The following is a 20,989-nucleotide window of genomic DNA, read 5'->3' as shown; positions in this document are numbered from 1 at the left end:
AACAAATCACCTTCCATATTCAGGCCCATTTCTTAGCAAAACCAAGTTTTCCCTGGAGGGACTTCCACTGAATCTGATAACTGTTTGCCCTTCTTTAGGTTAAAGCTACCACCTCTATCTGCCACTTTATTGTGAGAGGGGAACCTCATTGAAATGAAGTTACTTTTGATTATATAATAATATCCTATATGGTAGCTTCTGATAGTAAACATCAGTTATATATATAATATATATATATATATAATATATATAGCACAAAATACATTATGAATGCATGTATGTATATATCTGTGAACATACATATGAAATAGATGGGTTTGTATATTTATTACCCTGTTGATAGATACACCCTTACATATATATGCATGTGTATACATGCATCGGATTACCTTGCTGAGATATGTATACAATAATTCATATATCAACCATGTATAAATGCACATATAAGGACATGTGTGTCTATGTGCACATATATAAACATACATACATACTTTTTTGCTTCTTGTGGAAGCAGCAGATAATCCAATACAAATGGGATGAAGAAAAATGCTGAATAGACACGGAGTCTCAGAAAATTCACATCTAAGATTGTGTACTATATTTTCACTTTGCCTCATAAAAGTATTTTACTGAAAGGTAACAAGTAGCTTATTTCATATTAAATGCTGACTGGCAATTAAAAATTATCAGCTTAACAATAACTCCATTTTTTGCAGAGCAAAATTTTGTAATAATAAATTCCAGCACAGAAAAACCAACTCCTAATGCCCACTTTAGTTAACTATGAGGTTCTTAAGAACCTAGGCGAGTTTCAGATCTCAGAAAAACTCAGATAGAGACAGGGGTCAATCAGGTAAAGATGGGGATATCTAACTAAGTTTCTTTGTTGTTTCTTCTCAGTTCATAAATAGTCACAATGAGGAGATATCATCTTATGTAAGTAAACTCATCCTTTGAAATAGTATGTCAGTCACCTTCTTGGCTGCTTTTAATAGCATATTCTCTCCCCCCCCAAACCCTGTACAGAATTACTGATTAAATATTTCTTTTAAAAAATACCCTGGAACTTCATTATAACAGTATTCACTGCAGAATTCATTTTTGGGGAGGTTGATGGTGGATTATGCCTCAAGGGATTGAATTACCAAGGTACCAAAAAATGGTTATTAACTGTTCTAATCTACAGGGAAGCACTTTTATATTGATAGCTTTATTGATAAGCAGTATGGCATCAAGTGTTAGGTTTGGATCCTGCCTCTGACACTTGACATATCACATATGACCAAGGGCAAGTAAAGTCACTTAACCTCTCAGGGTTGGTCTGTGTAGAGTTTTTTTCCTCCTTATAAATTAAATATAATGAACATTATGAGGAGATTTCTTGCTGCTTTATCTCTAGACATTTAAAATAAAAGTAAAAATGCCATTCAATCACATGCCACATTAATAATATTTGTCCTTCATTTTTGAAGGAGAACACCACATCAAGGAGGTGATGCTGTGACAAGCACGTGAATTGGATTTGAGTGAGGGGGAGTTGTGCTGTCACCAGCCTCATTTTCTCCTCCAGAGGCATCTGGGTCCAGTGGCCAGATATGAATCAGGACAACTGGAGACAGCCCTGGATGTGGGGGCAGTCAAGGTTAAGTGACTTGCCCAAGGTCACACACAAGTGATAAATGTCAGAGGCTGGATTTGACCTCCAAAAACCAGTGCTCTATCCACAGTACTACCTAGCTTTCCCAATACCAAATTATTACACATTATTACAAAATAAAGCTCTTAATATGTGCCTGCATATCTGTTGTTGTTTACTCATTTTTCAGTTGTATCTGACTCTTAATGATCCCTTTTGGAATTTTCTTGGTTAAGATACTGGAGTGGTTTCCCATTTTCTTCTTCAGCTCATTTTACAGATGAGGAGACCAAGGCAAATAAGATTAAGAGACTTACCCAGGGTCACACTGCTAGTGTCTGAGACCAGACAAAGAACTCCATGACTGACTCCAGTCCTAGAACTCTACTCCACTTAGCCTCCCACCTGGGGCAACATAGGAGCTTAATAAAAATATTGATTGGTTGATGTTTATTGTAATACCTGCAGTTAAAGTACAATTAATCCTATATCTCAAAATCATCTTCCCCTTTAAATTTTCTTTGGCCAGTGTCCTTTAGTGGTGATAAAAATCACTAGTTTCTCAATCAATTTATTCCCAAAGCATGTTCTTCTTTGAAAATAAATGATATTTGTGTACTGCTTTAGATCTGCAAAGCACTATCTCATTTGAAACTTATAAATAGCCCTGTGAGGTAAAAAGAGAAGTAGTATTATTCTAAACTATCCCATTTTAGAGATGAGGAAATTGAACCCATCAACAAACATCCCAATAGTATCTTAGGTGGGATTGAGCCCAGACCTTCCTGATTCTTGACCCAGCACTCCAGACGAATGGATACTGTAATGAGGCAGTTTGACTAGCCATATACTTAAAGTTTCTAATTCTCTCCCTTAGAGTTGTTGAATTCCTAGCATCTTTTCCTTGTAGCATCAGCCCCATCAGTCAATTTGAAATGTTAATCAAGACTCAAATATCCCCCCAAAACTTGACTTAACATGTCCATATGGAACATGTACCCAGGTCAGTCCATAAGATCAGTCAAAAATAATTTATTAAATCACTACTATATGATAGTAGTGTGATGAGCCCTATGATAAACCGTGGGGCTACAGAAACCAACCAAACAAATCAACAATCCTTACATTTAACAAGGAGTTCACATTCTTTTTTGGAAAGAAACATATACACATATAAATAAATCAAAATATATGCAAAGTAAATGAAAAGCACTTTGGGGGGAGATTGGGAGAAGACTAGTAAGTATAGGGATCAGAAAATATCATTGGTAGGATGTAAAAAGTATTGGATGTTACTTTGAAGCTTCTATTTGTGTGCTTCAGAGATCTGGGTCAGCAATAGGATGATCCTGAGGAATATAGGGTGGCAAGGTGGTTCCCAGATTCATATAGGAATAATAATGTTGTGATCATAGCTGATATTTACATAGTCCTGCAAGGTGCTTTTAATATAATATTCATGTATATTGATTTCTGAAAACTTCAGTTATGCTTGGGTTGTTGTAGGGGACTTGTATTCTCTGAAATGGTAGCAATTACCTATGTTGAGATGGAAGTAACCAACATGAGTATGTACAGACATAGTGAAGAATAGAAGGACTTGGATAGAATGGTCCATGGGGTCATGACATGACTAAATAATTGAAGAATACCACCTGGATTGAAGGAAAATGAAATGCTACTGTCCATGTGGGAGTCCTCAGACAAAGAGTAGATTTCCTAATGAGACAGCAGGGTTATTGGTTTTGGTAGGTCCCCATCTGGGAGAAATCCCCCAAATATTTTTAATATCCTTACTCCATACTCAACCCACCCTTCGGGCAAGTGAAGAAAGTTGAACTAGATAACCTTTGAGTGTTGTGACCCATATCAATATTGATGAAAGTTTGGTCTCCCCCACCCCATATTTATTTAGTACTTTTTTTTTTGAGTAGGGTATCAGTTGACACTGATTCAGGTTTGAAATGTTTCTGTCCATTAAGCCAATTCCACGTTCCATCTCCTCTTCTCTAACTTGACTGCCCATTTGAGGGAGCATGTGCTATTTATTCTACTTATTATGCTTTTAAGTGTTTAATTAAGCAATCATGGCTGCTGGGGAGGGCAATTCTCACACTTAATGACTAGATGCAGAAGTTAACCCAGCTTGTCATTAACTCCCAGGAAATGCCTGCCTAGGAGGAAATTATTGCTATAAACCTAATGAAATAGTTTCCCCCACCTTTTTCTCAGTACCTCTCTTTTGAACTCTACATGTTAAAACCAAGGTATTTTGGGTTTACATGATGCCTCTCCTGACCACGAGTTATCAAGAAAACAACTAATAGCAATATTATCCTTCAAGTCAGGGGTTCTGTAAAGCCACCTTGAACTGACTCTCAAAAAAAAAGTCAATTGTCAAATTTTCAGTGGAGCATTTACTTACACCTTGGAAATCTTCAAACTCTGCAAATTAGGTCTTGATTTATTATTTTGTTTATTGTTGTTACTCTTAAGAAAATGATAGTGAAATGCTAATAATGCAGGTTAAACTCAAAAATATATTGTATATATACTTTTTATTGGAGGGGGCAGAAGATGGAGAAAATTTCTTGTTACATTTTTACTAGTATGTGCTTTAGTCCCATGTCTTATTATGTTTGCATGAGGTTAGACTTAATGCTTTAGAAATAGAAAGCATGTGTTTACTAATTAATGGTTTGATGTTCAGTCATTTTTTCAGTCATATCCAATTCTTCGTGACCTCTTTAAGAATTTTCTTGGCAAAGAGATTGGAGTGGTTGGCCATTTCTTTTTCAGCTCATTTTATAGATGAAGAAACTGAGTAAAAAGGAGTTAAATGACTTGCCCAATGTCACATAGTTAAATAAATGTCCAAGGCTAGATTTGAACTTAAAAAGATAACTCCTGACTCCAGCCCCATCTTCTGAGTCACCAAAATGCCCCCAAATAATGAGAGAGAGAGAGAGAGAGAGAGAGAGAGAGAGAGAGAGAGAGAGAGAGAGAGAGAGAGAGAGAGAAACACACACATATTTATGGTAGGCAATTTCTTTCCACTAGACTCTGGACTATAATTTTCTAGTGAGATAAAAGAATATCTGGGCCCTTTTTATTTATTTTCCTTTTAACTCTATTGAGAGAGATAGCATTTTGTCCTCCCTTTAGACTAATATCTAGCATACACATACCCCATACCTGCTTTTAAGATGATGAGTCCTATGTATAATAATCTTTCCTATTTAAACCCTTTCTTCTGTTATTCCTTATTTGACCAGAGAATTCGGAGATAAGGGATCTAAGATTTTCCTTTTACTTGGAGAATCAGCTTTCTTGCACAGTTTCCTCGGCCCTTTGTGACCCAGAAAGTCAGGGGCCTGTATAATTGAGTTCAAGGTCTCTCATTCTGATATTGTTGAGCACGGACCAAGTGCTCCTCTAAGACTACTCCCCTAATGTAATTCCATTAGAAAACTCCATGTCTTCCATAGAAGTTAACGTGCACTTTGCTGTAACTTGGTCCATCTTACAATCCCACTAATAGCCTTTTACTGTAGGGAGACTATCGAAAAGTGCCCATCCATCCGGAGGCTCCCTAGGAAGAAGCAAAGAGAAGAGCTAAGAGGCAACTAAATGTTTGGTAGTACTGACTTTCACGGTAATTGCACTTAAGTAAAGTAATTGATTGTACCGCTTGACAGGCTTCTGTACAGATCCTGCTTTCTACCTTGGTGCCCATCTGCCCACATAGGGTCTGGCCAGCACAATGGACATTGACAATAATGAGCAGAGGAAAAGGACAGTGCATTGAATCTTTTATTCCAATATTGTTGATACTTCAATCAAAAATTTTTATAATTGGTGAACTAAAAGGAATAGTAATGAAACAGCTAAAATAAGTCACATTTTTTTTTAAATCAAACTTGAAAATGAAAGATGCAAGGTATCTTCAGGCATTAAGAATCCTCTTCAATAAAGATTGTTCAACCATGTCAGTTCCATTCTTTAAAACTTGTAGTGGCTCCTCACTGTCCCTTGAATCAGATCCAAAATCTTAATTATGGACTAAGTTCCCGCACCAACTGTTTTGTCTCCTATCCTGTCCTTCTCATCTACTGTTACACCCTCGTTGATGCACTTTAGACAGCCATCCTTTTCATGGGGTCTTGCATCTGAGCTTATCATTTGTATCATTTCCTCTGCCTAAAATGCCTTCTACCTCCTTTTCCAAATGACTTATGATTCATGTATTCAGTGTAGAATTTCTAATTTGTTTATGGTATAACCTTTTATATCTCCATTTGGAGTTTATTGTGGTATATATGGTGAGAGATGTTGGATAAAACCCAATTTCTTCCAGACTCCTTTCTAATTTACCTGACAAGTCTTTTTCCTAGTAATTGGACTCTAATTGCTTCTCTACATTGTTTACTTAAGTTAACACTGATCAACAATTTCTATTTTTTTAGCCAATACCAAACAGATGACTATGCTTTGTAGAATAAGGCCAAATATAGTTAGCTTCACCTACTTCCCATTTAAAAAATTATTTCCCCTGAAATTATTGACATTTTGTTGTTCCAGATGAACTTTACTATACATTTTTCTAGACCTACAAAATAAGATGTTAGTGTTCTTGATTGACTTGACATAGGATAAATAATTTCAATAGTTTGGGCATTTTAGAATATGAAAAAAAGTCCAATTGTAAGCATTTAGTATCACTCTGATCATTAATTACTGTAAAGACTAGTTTGTAGTCTCTTTGTCTTTGTAGGTGGATTTTCCAAATCTTTGAATCTTTATAAAGTTATTTTTAATAGAATTTCTTTTCCTACTTATTCTGACCAAGTTTTGTTCACCATAGGATTTCTAAAATAATTTCTTGTAATCTTGGTGCATCAAATCTCTCTAATAACCTCAGTCACATTTAATCTTTCTAGTTCTTGAAAGGATTTAGAATGTCAAGGGAAGGATTGTTTTTCTTATATTTTTTTCTTTACCTCTGCGCCTTCTTTTCCCTGAGTAGTATCACTAGCCACCTTGATCACTCGTTTTATTTGTAATATTTGGCTAGGAATAACTTCATGGTTTCCAAAAATTAAAACATTAAAAAATGAACTACCATTGGATTTAAAAAAATGTGGTGTAGGCTCTTATTACAGTTCCAAAAGAGAAATTCCAGAATTATTTTGAGTTATGGCAACATTGTTAAAATAAGAATGTGTTATCTGCTTCAAATGGGACAAAGGCTCATGTGCATAAATTCTGATATCTGGAAATCACATGGATTTATAGTAACGTTTTGGTCATGTTAATTTTCAAAATGTTTCAGAAAAGCATTGGACTTTAGTGATTGGAGAATTGGCTTTGGATTCAAGAAGATCTGGGTTCAATTCCTGTCTCATAACTTTTATATTAGTTCATCAATTAGCATATTATTATTGTAGGCCTGAAGGAGATGATAAAAATTCAACCAGATAATTTTCTTTTTTCAAAACCTACTTATTCCTGTACAATTTTATATCAATAAATATTTCTTCCAACAGTCTCCAGGGAAGAGATTTAACTGTTCCAAAATCTTATAATACTTTATGTTATGTTTTAACCTATGTCTCTCTACATTAAGATCCTAGTCAGATGCTTCATTATATCATGGAGGACATAATAGTTTCTCAAAAGCTATACTGATTGAATTCAAGTTCTGTTGGGTCCTTTTGAAGTGGGTAGGTTTTGAAAATTGATTAAGTTAGGGACTGTTACTTTATATATCACAATTGACCAATTAATTAGTCAAAAAATAAATGCTTTTAAAATACTGATAAAATGTTATATGCTGGGCATCTAAAGACAAAAATGAAACTGTTTCTAACCTCAAGAAGATTCTTTTCAATTATATAAAAGTCTCTGTTAAATATATATACATAAAATACAAGGTAATTTGGAAGGGAAAAGACACCTGGAATAAGAGTCATGTACAAAATGGCTTTTGATCAGCTCTATCAAGGTAAACTAATCAGCAAAAGACAGACCACAGGTCATGAAAGTTTTTGAATATAAATCCTTAATGGAGCCAAAGACAAATTAAATAAAGTGAGGAAAAGTGGTCTCAGGACACTGATATTCTATGTATTCATTGCATATTTTCATTGTTGGTCTTTAAAAATCAAATTTTATGTTGCAATTATGCCTCCAGAGTATAATACAAGTCTTTTGACCTCTAAGTCCAAAGTCAGTGATGTGGTTTAGTGAGAAAATAATATTAGAGAAACTTGATACCTAAATGTCTGCAGTCACTATCAGTCATAAGTTTTATATTAATGAATCAATAATTTATCATATCTTCCAAAAGGAGGAAATAATTTATGGTACTATAGATTTCCTATGTTATGGAAAGTGAATATTGTCTGAAATAAATGAGACGTTAGCACAAAAAGTCACATACTTCTAGCAAATTATTTTCAAGAAAAAATGTTTTGCATGTTACCAATTTTATCTTGTGTACTGCTTTTTATGAGTTATTTTTATGGCTACTTTGTTAGGAAAAGAATGTAGTATCAAAATTAGTATTTCATTGTAAAGAATTATATATAGAAAAGTATGTTTTCAGCAGCCTCTAGTAAAAAAAATTTCAAATTTTACTCACCACCAATGAGGAGGAAATTAAAGTAATAACTTGGAATTATTTTGCCCAATTTTATGCCAATAAATTTGACAATCTATGTGAAATGGACAAATATTTGCAAAACTATAAGTTGCCAGGTTAAATTAAATGAAAAGGAGATTAAATACTCAAACAACCCTATCTCAGAAAAAGAAATTCAACAAGGCATCATTGAGCTTCCTGAGAAAAAAATTTCCATGGCCTGATGGATTGACAGGTGAATTCTACCAAACATTTAGGGAACAATTGGTTTCAATTCTATATAAACTCTTTGGAAAAATAGGGGAAAATGGAATTCTGCCTAACTCTTTCTACGACACAAATATGGCTCTTTCTATAACAGCAGTATGGTGCTGATGCCTAAACCAGGAAGAGTTAAAACAGAGAAAGAAAATTATAGACCCATCTCCCTGATGAATATAGATGTAAAAATCTTAAACAAAATCTTAGTAAAATGATTACAACAAATTATCACTAGGATAATACATTATGACCAAGTAGGATTTATTCCAGGAGTTCATTAATTAATAGTATTAATTAATGTTAATTGCTAAATTAATATTAATTAATAATTAATTATATCAACAACAAACCTATCAGAAATTATATGATTATATCAATAGATTCTGAAAAAGCTTTTGACAAGATAGAATTGTCACTTTTATTATATTAGTTCAACCTATCCATGAGCAGTTGATGTTTGCCCAGTTATTTAAATCTGATTTTATTGTGTGAGAAGTGTTCTGTAATTGTTTCTCTCTCATCACATTCAATTTGGATCGGAAAGGATATAAAGACTCACAGATTGTCTTCTGTGGGGTGTAGGGGGAGGGAGGTAAGATTGGGGGAAAGATTGTGGAACTTGAAATAAATAAAATCTTTAAATTTTTTTTTCAGATTTTTGTGGTTGTGGGAACATAACCTCCTATTTCCCATAGATTTACTGTATCATCACTATTTTCTTTTACTTTCTCACCATTTTCTAAGTACATTATCAAAAATTGAAGATTGATTGTGAATATATATACATGTTCATTTATCATTTTAAGGCTAGCAAATCACTTTGAATATGTCATCTCATTTGATTCTCAGAAGCCTTCTATGAAATAAATGCTATTATTCCCATTTTATGTATGATAAAACTGTTCCTGATAAAGGTTAAGTGATTTGCCCAATTTCAGATAATAAGGATGTATGTGAAATAGAATTTTAATTCAGTAATTTCTGACCCTGATTGTGCTACCAAATTGTCTCTCTATATCTATCTCTCCATTTTATATCTCTATCTAAATATATAGAAACATATATATGCATGTATATATGCACACGTGTATATTTAGACATGTATATGTATTTGAGTAGCACATTTGTGTATATCTTGTTTCAGATCAGGAAAATATAAGCTCCTAAAGGACAGATACTTTAAAAAAAATTTTTATTTTTACAGTCCTTAGCATGGTGCAATGATTATGGAAGAAGGAAGGAAGGAAGGAAGGAAGGAAGGAAGGAAGGAAGGAAGGAAGGAAGGAAGGAAGGAAGGAAGGAAGGAAGGAAGGAAGATGCTTTGTTGGCATAGGCATTCCTTTATCATTGAACTGATCAGACTTTTTCAATGTCCATGGGACTGTAATTCTACTTTCTCAGTAACAGTGGTAGCACTGAAGAATCAATCCCCTTGGAGAACAATCAATCCCCTTGGCCCAAGTTCTCCCTACCATTGAACAAATTGGTAGAAATTAGGGTTAGTAGGGATTTTCTCTTTCCAAATCCTGAACATTTAAAACTTCTGACAGCTGTAGAACCCATTAACTCATCAACGTAGGATGAGGGATATCAAAGAAGAATGTTTTCTTGCTTTATAGGTTTAGTATACTTCCACTTGGCTTGGGATTGCTCAATTTCATTTCAGAAGTTTTCTATTCAGCTAGCCAACCAAGCATAGTTGTTTGCCTTAAAAAGCAAAGGAATAAGAATGGCCCCAACTTAATTCATCTAAATATCACTTCCTGTGATCTAAGATCATTTCCTCTTGTTCAGTTCAGTTCAATTACATTCAATCAATACATTAAATATTTATAATATATTTATCATGCAGAAAACACTTTGCTAAGTAATAGAGATACAAGCATAGAAATGAAAAAGTGTCCTCAAAAAGTTTATGTTCTAAAAGGGGATAAACTAAATAAATAGATTATTTGAAGAGGGAACACTAACAATTATTTGGAGGGGATCAAGAAAGCCTCCAAGACTTCTGTTTTAATATCAATCTAAAGAAGTCAAGGCAACCTTCTGAATCATTTGTTTCAGGCTGAATAACTTCAAAAATATTGTCAAATCTACCACAATCTTTTTCGGTGAAAACCTTACCCTGTCATCTAATACAGCATAGTGGGAAGATTATCTTATGTTTCAGGGGCAACTAGGTGGCACAGTGAATAGAGCACCAACCCTGGAGTTTAGAGGACCTGAGTTCAAATCTGACCCCAGACACTTATCTTGCTGTGTGACCTTGGGCAAGTCACTTAACTCTCTTACCTTGCTCCCCCCAATTATGCTTTCACATTCTATAATTCTGTTTATACCTCTAAGCATTTCCTCATATTTCTTCCACCCAACCCAAAATGCAACAGCATTATTTTTATTTATTCCTTTTTAGTATTTGTAAGTGATCCAGTCTGAATTTTTTTCTTTTTATAGGATAATTAACTTCTCCTAGAATAAAAGAGACATATTATCCTTTCTTGAATTACCCTTCACCTCCATTCCTCTTTTTTTTTTTAACCAGTCTTGCATTCCTAAAATTTTAATTAAAATTTCAGAGAGGTCCAGGCTGAGCAGTCTGATATAGGGGAAATGACCTGATAGTTACAAGAAGCAGGCACTATAGACAAGAGGAAGATTAAGTTAACTCTTTCCTCATTATGGAGGCAAAGTTATTGAATGGCAAGGCTACTCAGTTACCTTTTCTTGATAAAATGAAAGAATGGGAGAAAGGCATTCCTCAGGGAATTTATTTCCAGGCAACTAAAATGACACATGGTAGACATGCTAGCTTGTGTTCTCTTGCTGGAAGTTTGGTTTGCAGTAGAAAAGAGGATGAAGAAAAACAATAAATATGTGGAAGGATATATATCTAAAGATTATGATCATTACAAATAGTATATTAGTGGGGCAGCTAAGTGACATGGTGGATAGAGCACCAGCCTTGGAGTCAGGAGAACCTGAGTTCAAATCCAACCTCAAACACCTGATACTTACTTAGATATATTACCTTGGACAAGTCATTAAACTCCATTGGCATCTTGTGGAACTTCCTTTAGTTTTCTGCATTACAGTTTTTAAATCTGAAAAACCGAAAATTGAGGTAATAGTCCTAGGATTTAGACTTTTAGATAATTTAATTAAATTCTCTTATTTTTGCAAATGAAAAAACTGAGGAGGTGGGAGGTGAAGTGTCAAGGTCACACTGGTAGTGGGTAGAAGGACTCAGGTCTTGTGGACCCAAGTTCAGCATACTTCCCATTGCACCATACTTTACCTCAAACCACAGGACAATCCAATGAGGCATGGTGGGCAAAAGCAGGCTGAAATATATTCCAAACAAAGATTTTCTAAGAAGTAAAGTAAAATATGTCATTTAAATGTATTAGTAGGAAAAAAAGGTGTATTGTTACATGGCAAAAATAAGAAACCATAGAATATTGTGATCATAGTGTAGAAAGCAACCAGAAAGATCAACCAACCCAGCCCTCATTTTATTTTATTTTATTTTAAGGTTTTGCAGGGCCCAAAGTCACACAACTAGGTAATTATTAAGTGTCTGAGGTCAAATTTGAACTCAGGTCCTCCTGACTCCAGGGTCAGTGCTCTATCCACTGCACCACCCAGCTGCCCCAAACCCTCATTTTATAGATGAAGAAAATGAGGTTGAAAGAGGAATAACTAAAGGACAGTCCATGTATTCCACTGATATTTTTATAATGCCAAAGGAAAATGAAGAAGGCACATTGGAGTACATTGAAAAACCCTTGTAGTAAACTTTTGGAGGGGACATCCACAGAACAGTTCATTGCAGGCAGGGATCCATTGATAGTCACATTACTGGAGAGACTGCCTATGTTAATGAAATCACAATTCCATTTGAATGTTTGAGTATTTTTGAGTTTCATTACAATAATTACTAAGTGACCATTGGGTTTTATGAGGCAGTGTGGAATAATGAATAGAGTGATATTCTTGGAGTCTAGTACGCATATTTGGGCCTGTATCTTGCCTCTAACTGTGCTTCCATGGACAAGTCACAACCTCTCTGGGCTTCTGGCAGCTTTCTAAGACTATAAGTTATTGCCTTCCATGTCACCAGAGGTGGTTCCCATCTGACAAAATCATGAGCCTTTGACATTTTGTACTTTGTACTCCTTTGGCATTTTTCACCAAAGTATCTCAAAAGCTTTCAAGTGAAGGTATTTCAAAGAACAAATTGAAATTTCATTCTAAAGCCTTATTTCAAAGATGTTCACAGACTCTGTTCATTTCTCCCTATACCCAGTGAGTAGATCAGATCAGTTATTCCATTTCATTTATGTTCTAAATCTTCTGTTTCCTCTTCCCATAGAAGTATATTCCAATGAACTATACTAGTCTGTATATTTCTCTTCTTTCCTCCCCCCCACACTAAAATGCCTATATTGTATGTTAAGGATGTGCTGGGAATCACTAATATAAAATTAATCAGTGGGTGCATGATCACTTCAGTTCAAAAACTACTCTATATTCCAAATGAATTAAATGTTGCAAAAGGACTGAGAAATGAAGTCCATGGCATCAATTCAATAAGGACATATAATCATGATAAAGTCTTCCAAACAAAGCCATTATTAATGCAAATTAGAAGCCTAAATTTGACTTAAAACTAGCTCCCTAAGATAAGGACTTCTGGTCATTAAAATAGCTTTGGAAATTAGAAGCTAGAAAGACAATAAATTCAAAACATTATCATTTTTAAAACAATTATTTCACCTTATAAGTATAATATAATTAGAATTATAGATTCTTTACAATGAGAGCAGAAAAAAAGTTTTGAGATCATCTGTTCTAACCTCTTCAACTAATAAATGATGAAACTGAGACTGAGAGAAATAAAATGAATTGCTTCTGGTCTTATGGGTATCTGGATTGAGATTAGATCATAGATTCAGGTTATGTTTATTTAACACAAACAAGTTTGCCTGACTGATGATTTAAGTCCCTCATTCTCTTTTCCCTTGATGGTCTTTGAATGTGAGGTGGCCCTTCTCCTTGTCAAGGTCAATGCCTCTACTCATACCTTTGATTGAATCTTTTCCTGTCTCATTTGGGAGCTTTCCCTTGATCTTTTCCTCTCATCTTCAATATATTTTTAGCCATTAGTTCCCTCCCTAATGCCTACAAATATGTCCAGGATTTCTCATCCTTAAACCTCTAGTTGACCCTATTATCTTCCAAAGTTATCCTTTCTTTTCCTTTTTCAGAGTCATATTCATAAAAAAAAGAATTGTCTATGCTGATTGCCTCTTTTTGCTCTCCTTTTACACAATTTTCAACCAATAGCAATATGAATTCTTATTCTACCACTTTATAAAAATGCTTTCTTAATTGGGTTATAATGATCTTAATTAAGTATAGTGGTCTCTTCTATTTCCTTATCTTACTTGATTTCTTCATAGCTTTTGACACTGTTGGCTCCTCAGACTTCTCTCTCTTGGAATTCCTTCCTGACGTCTGATTTGTCCTCCTTAATATGCTTTATTGCATTACCATCCATCTATCTATAAAGTATGAGTGCCTCCAAGGTTCTACGCTAGGGCTTCATCTTCTTGTTCCACTTTTTCTCCTGGTGAGATAGTCAGATCTCATTGACTTAATTATCACTTCTATGATTCCTAAATCTATATATCTTGTTTTGTACTCTTTGTCATGTCCCCAACTTTCTTTTGGACAGCTCCCTCTGAACATTTCCTTGGGATCTCTTAGAGGTGGCACATACTTGTGAAAATTGGACTCCACATTGAAGAGGATAGGGAGGTGATTTGGCTCTGCCACCTGATGCTTAAAAAATGTAGTTCATGTCACAAGTTTTTAGAATCATTTCCATTACCTTCTGAGCACACTTTTCTATTTAGAAATACCAATTGGTATGGTGAATTTGGAAACTGAATGACCATGTAAATCTATCTCTTTTTAGTAAAGGCTAGCATAAAAAACAAACAAACCCAGAAGAACTAGTAAATGTCTGTTTAGCAGTCTTTTCTCATTGTGTACTTATGATCCTGTGTTTTGGAGCTTCTCTGTCCATAAACTCAAATATAAATGGAGTCTTTGGTAGGTACTAAGAAGTACCCAGATAAACCTAGAACTGTAGGTTCCCAAAGTAGTCATTCACTATATCCATTTTGAAATGTAGTTGCTTGTTGAGCCATAGTTACTATTGAATAAATGACATAGGGATCTACCACTATCCTATTTGGATTTAAGCAGGAATTGTATTCTTTTCATTTTAGTTAGTTTTTAAAATTATATTTTATTGCATTCTAATTCTGATTCTAAATCAATAATAGGCTGTTCTGAGTTTGGCCTGAGAATATTTGGTGTAAATGGATGATGTCATTTGAAAGAATTTCATAGATTAAGTGAATGTCCTTCAGTTGGGCAATGGCTTAACAAACTGTGGTATATGTATGTCATGTATGTCATGGAACACTATTGTTGTTCTATTAGAAACCAGGAGGGATGGGAATTCAGGGAAGTGTGGAAGGATTTGCATTAACTGTTACTGAGTGAGATGAGCAGAACCAGAAAAATGTTGTACACCCTAACAGCAACATGGGGGTGGACTTGATCATTCTTTCAGTGGAACAATCAGGGACCATTTTGGGGGTATCTGTAATGGAGAATACCATGTGTATCCAGAGAAAGAATTGTGTGGTTTGAACAAAGACTATTACCTTCAATTTAGGAAAAAAAGTTATCTTATTATGTAATTTTGCTATCTCTTATACTTTATTTTTCTTCCTTAAGGATATAATTTCTCTCTCATCACATTCAACTGAGATAAATGTAAACCATGGAAACAATATAAAGACTAACAGACAGCCTTCTTTGGGGGTGGGGGGAGGGAAGCAAGAATGGGAGAAAAATTGTAAAACTCAAAATAAATAAAATATTTCTAAAAAAAGAACCTCATAGTTAAATTCATTATTAAAATAAGGGAATGGTGGTCTGGAAGTAAGCTCTGGGTGCTTTACTGATCAATTGTAAGATGTCATTGTTATCTTCTGGCTGTGCAGCACTGATGGGATTTATGGGAGCTTTCTCAATGTGAGGTAGGAGGTCTCCCTGACCCTGTAGAAGTAGGGTGATGGACATTTAAGGAATGAGGTAGATAAAGTAAGGCATTGAAAAACTGTGTCCTTTTTCTCTTTTTTACTTAAGGATTTTAGAAAAGCTGAATCACCAACACAGAGAAAATGAGGGCAGATTTTATTTGTGGGTTCAATAATCAGAATGAGTTTTTGATTTTTAAGGATCATACCTTGAAGAAAAAGGAATGCCTCTAAGATCTAGTAACAACAGCACAGGTGAAAAGAGCATTGTTAATTAGGGTGGAGACTGATAGGTTACTGATGGGAAGTATGTTTTCTAACCCAGAGGTTTCAATGGAGAATGTGTTAAACCATGCTGAGATTAGGGCTAAAAATGAAGATGCCAAGAGCAGGAGTGATAATGAGGTTTGGGATCAATCTGATGGTAAGAAAATCTCCAGTTTATCCTCTGATTCCCCTCCCAAGTTACTACTACAACTCCCCCATCAAGAGAAATGTCTTCCTCCATAGGGGACACAGAAGGTTAGTGGACTTCCAGCATTAAGAACTTAGAGGGTTAGAAGACAAATTTAAATAGCAATATAATGAATAATTAGAACAATGGTTAAGGAATCTGGTATAGTCTAATAGTGGAAATTCAGAGGTTTTTTTTTTTTATCAGTTGCTGAGTTCCATCAGCTTGAAGAACTTGCTTTCAACTAAACTTCTTAGAGTTCTCATATTAGGATTGTCTTTTGTCCTTTTTTAGGTGAGTAAAATGGAGATTTCTATATACAAAGATAAATGTCTTCCACAGCTGATTTCCTATTGCAAGACTATCTGGGAAGGGTTAAAAATCTGAAAGAGCAACCTCCTATGACTTCTCTCCACAGCTCCCTAAAACCCTGTGACTACTTCAATGTAATTAAATTTCACTTTTTTTGACTGGAATTTTACCTGAATGGTATCAGATTTGTAGACTTTCCTACTGGACCATCATATAGGGTAGGGTAGAGTAACTGGTGTGGGGCAGCAGGAATAGGACAGTAATTAGGGCTATTCACATAAATGGGCATCCTCACTTGTATAGTTTAATGGCCCCCATCATCTAAGTCACTTATGAATCTACCTCTTTTTGAGTGAAGCCTAGTATAAAAAATGGCCTTGGAAGAACTAGTATAGGCTATTTAGCAGTCTTTCATCATTGTATACTTATGATCCTGTGTTTTGGGGTGATTCTGTCCATCAGCAGCAGTATGAATGGCATCTTTGGCAGGTACAAAGAAGTGGCCAGATAAATCGGGAACTGTAAGCTCCCTAAAGCAGTCATTCACTATATCTATTTTGAGCCCTAGTTGCTTTTGAATGAATGACATAGGGACATACCACTACCCTTCATCCATAATTGCTCATTCTGAATTGACTGATACAAGATGATCCCTCTAACAAGAAGGATAGAGCCCAGGAGTGCTCTTCCATTATTAAGTAGAAATGATGCATGTCATATCATGCTTAGCCAGGGTATTTTTTTAAGCAGATTGAGACTTTGCTGGAGACTAGAGTCTTCCATTTGCAGGCCTAATGCTTTACCTTCACTACTAGTCCCACTCTATCCCATCCCCCAAAAGAGACTTTTGAGGAGCACTGTTTTCCTGATTCTCTGATTACTCTTCTTATGATGAGAGAGAGATATGCAAGTGGACTTCAGCAATCAATTTAGTAATAAGGGACACACTGATGGATTGGTCTATTCAGTGGGCCAAGCAATGAGTTTCACATCTGTCATGAGAAAGAGCCTTGAGAAAGGGGCAGACAAATTATAATTATATTGATTCCTGGGTAGTGACATGTCTTGTTGAGTGGTCAGAGGTGCAGAGACATCAGAAATAGACAATTAAATACTCTCCACTTTGAGGTCAGGAATAACAGAGGAATTTTGTTGATGCTTTCTACCATATGCAGTTGTTGGTCAAGCATGTTAGTGCCCATCAGGAGCATTAAAGGCCCTTCACTGAAGTGAATAATTAGGTTGAAGCTCTTTTGAAAATAAACATTGGAGATTGGCTACGTCATTAATCTGGACATAGGAACCAAGATGCTATTCTGTTGTGACTGACGGAATGAAGGATTCTGCTCAATGATAGTTCTGCAAATTGAAATGTCCCTCTTAGTAAGATTAGTTCACCATGATCCTACATGTTTCTAGACCTGCCTCTCATTGCTAAATTGATTATATTGGTACTCTATTCTGTGTCAGGAAAAGAAGAAAAATGATAATATTCAGGTTGTAACAATGTAATGTCAGTCAAGTTTACCACCATAACATCAACCTCAAATCTCACTTAGATAATTTCTTTATTATCTATGTTGCTTTCTTCCTATTCCCCCTGTCCCCAGTAGACCCTCTGATAAGAATGCTAGTTTTCCCACAAAAAAAGATCTGAAATAAGACCAATGTCTATCATGTTCCCTGGATTTTCCATCTTCTCTACTATCCTCAGTCATCTGATAGCACTGAACACTGGAACGGTCTTTTAAAACATCATCTTTGCCATCATACCCTTTATCAATAGGAATGGATTTCCCATTTCTCAGAGTCTATATTTTTTGGTAAATCAGTATTATTCCAAGAAGGAACAAAGATAGAGGTTTAGCAGTTTCTTATATCCAACTTCCAGAAAAGTTTGCTTGATAAAAATGGATTACTTTTAGATATAATCCTAGTCCTTCTTTCATCATTTTGTGAGAAGACTCATTGAGGTTTCCGCTTCCAAGAGGAAACTGATTAGGTGTTCCCTAATCAATAAGATAATTTAGGCAACTTCTTCCTAGAAAGAGTTTGGGGGGAGGATCAAAAATGAAATTATTTGGAGATTTTTTGCATTAAACTTTCTTTATACATAAGGGTGAAAGAAATTTACCTATAGGAGAAGGGAAACCTTGATCTTTAGTTAAACTCCAGAGCAGAAAAGGACAGCTCTACTAAGATTTGTGAGACTCTCGGGGAGGGAAAGATTTTTCTGGACAAGAATAAGTCAGTATAGCACAAGAAGAATCCCAGTATCAATTCAGGCTCTGGACAGGTTTCATGCAATAGGTTTCTGATCTGTTAGCCCCTTCCTATAGATGGCCCAGAGTTGTGGAGGGTATTGGTGATGGACTTAGAGGTGTTGTGAATGCATTGTGCTGTGCTTCTCATATTCCTGATGAGGTTCCAGGTTATTGTGGCTGCTTTTGCTTCAATAAACCTGCTCTTATCTACTCTGACATTATCCTCATTATTTGAATTATGCTTTTAAAATAATCTTTCATATTGTTTATCTTATTGTTATTTTTATTAAATTCTTCCCCTAGTCTTGCTAATGATCGCAGAATAGTTTAGAATAATTTAGAAAGGTCTTTAAAAATGCTATTTTGGAGGCAAACTTCACCATCAAAAATGTGGCACATTGTTTGATTTACACCAGTGTTCTGGAATCTTGACTGGTTTTTGAGGCAACTAGGTGATGCAGTAGATATAGGGCTAGATCTAGAATCAGGAAGACCTGTATTGGATGCTTACTAGCTTTGTGATCCTGATAAAGTCACTTAATGTCTGACTGAGTTTTCTCATATTATCCTCTTAAATGTGGTTATCCACACTAGGGCTGTTGGGAGCATAAAATTAAATAAAATTATAAAAATACTTTGCAAGACTAAAATGTTGAATTGCCTTTATTTCGCAGGGTTATCTTTCTAACCTAGCTTTACCAAATATAGTGGTGTATGTATAGGTGAAAAGGAGTAGTGTTTTCATTGTATCTTTTAAAATCTTGCTATTATTAAAGTTGTTTTTATTGCTTTTGTGATCCATTGAGTATCTCATTGCATTTTAACCCTGAATCCAAAACACTAGACTGAACTAAGTTAGCCCTGGTTCCGAACAGCAGTTTAAATTCAACATGTCTGAAATGAAACTTGTCATTTTCCTCTCAAACATAAACCTGATCCAAACTTCTCTATTGTATTTAATGGTGATAAATAATACTTTTCTAATAATGTCAGGTCATTACAAAGCAGTCCAATCTAATGTGTGGAAGCAGACTTTATTCATTTTACCAAAGTCTGCATACTGTATTTAGGCTAAGTTGAGATTAGTCAAAAACATTTGAATTAAAAGTGAAACATTTAATGAGTCATTGAGATGTTTTATTTTCAGTGCCAAGCTCATGGCTATCTGAAAACATCTGGATAATTAGTCAATTTTTGCTTTTTTTTCTCAATGTTTGACATAGTCTAGATGAACCTTTTTCAAAACCTTTTCAAAATCTCATGTTAATGTAAAAACTATTTAACTACCTCCATGTGGTATTCATATTTGCTAACTGAGAAAAATCCATCTTGGTAGGGGGAAAACCTCATGAATTCAACAAATCTTTTAAATGAATTGGTATTTCTTTGATCACAGAAGTAGCAACATTCATTTGAAATATAGTAAGACATCTGAATTATAATTTTTATTCAGTCTACAGAAGTTATGCTTGTTTATTATATGGAGTCATTTTAATGAGATGCAATAACTCCAAGACTCTCCAGAGGTTCCTAGCCTACGGGTCGAGAATCATTGGTATAGATGACTTACTTTTTCTTTATCTTCTGGATCTAAATTTGCAGTTTAAAAAAAACCTATTAAAAGAGGGAAAGAAAGAAAAAATAAATTATGTTGATGGTGCATTTACCAAATAATGATGAGATCAAAATCTTGCATTTGTGGTGAAAGATCAATAATCTCATTTAAATATCTGCATTGATGAATTCATGTTAATGCTATTTAACCAATTTACATTGATGAAGAGTTGTGCCATTATGAATAATCCCAGTCTTATGAATTAGCCGTCTTGTAAAAGGGATGCAATTGATATTGAGGCAATAATGCCTTGTGGAATTTACTTATTTGTTTTGACAAGTGATATTTAGTTTTATGATAATATTTCATAGTATACAAGTAAATACCCTGTAGGATATTTTGTAAAGGTAATGAAGCCTTAGTGATCTGTAATCTTTCTGTTGCTTTCGGATATTAAATCTTTGCTGAAAGTAGCATGAGTCAGCTGGTATTTATATGGAGATTTCCTAGGTTAAGTCAATGTTAGCGAGATTCTCCAAGATGATAATTGAAACAGTGGTTTTATCTTTATTGTTATCGTGATGTGCTTAAATTGAAAAAAAATTAAAAAACCCTTTATTCAATTGATTGAATATTTTAAATATTATATATGCTAAGGAAAATGTTACACACATTTGCATTTTGGGGGTCATTTCGAAATTTTTGTGAAATGATTTCTTTGTTAATAATAAAAAATCAGGGAAGCA

General features: G+C 34.7%; 1 long non-coding RNA gene across 2 annotated transcripts in view; it reads left to right on the top strand.

Moving 5' to 3' along the window:
* Positions 1-20,989, top strand: part of LOC141489968 (uncharacterized) — a 209,365-nt gene that overhangs the window by 2,472 nt on the left and 185,904 nt on the right. For both annotated transcript variants that reach the window (XR_012469033.1, XR_012469034.1), the window contains exon 2: positions 901-936. This is a non-coding gene — a long non-coding RNA (uncharacterized LOC141489968). The remainder of the gene's footprint in view (positions 1-900; positions 937-20,989) is intronic.

Source organism: Macrotis lagotis, chromosome 5 (genome assembly GCF_037893015.1).
Source record: "Macrotis lagotis isolate mMagLag1 chromosome 5, bilby.v1.9.chrom.fasta, whole genome shotgun sequence".
In the NCBI taxonomy this organism is placed as follows: domain Eukaryota; kingdom Metazoa; phylum Chordata; class Mammalia; order Peramelemorphia; family Peramelidae; genus Macrotis; species Macrotis lagotis.
This window is presented reverse-complemented; position numbering and strand designations above follow the sequence as displayed.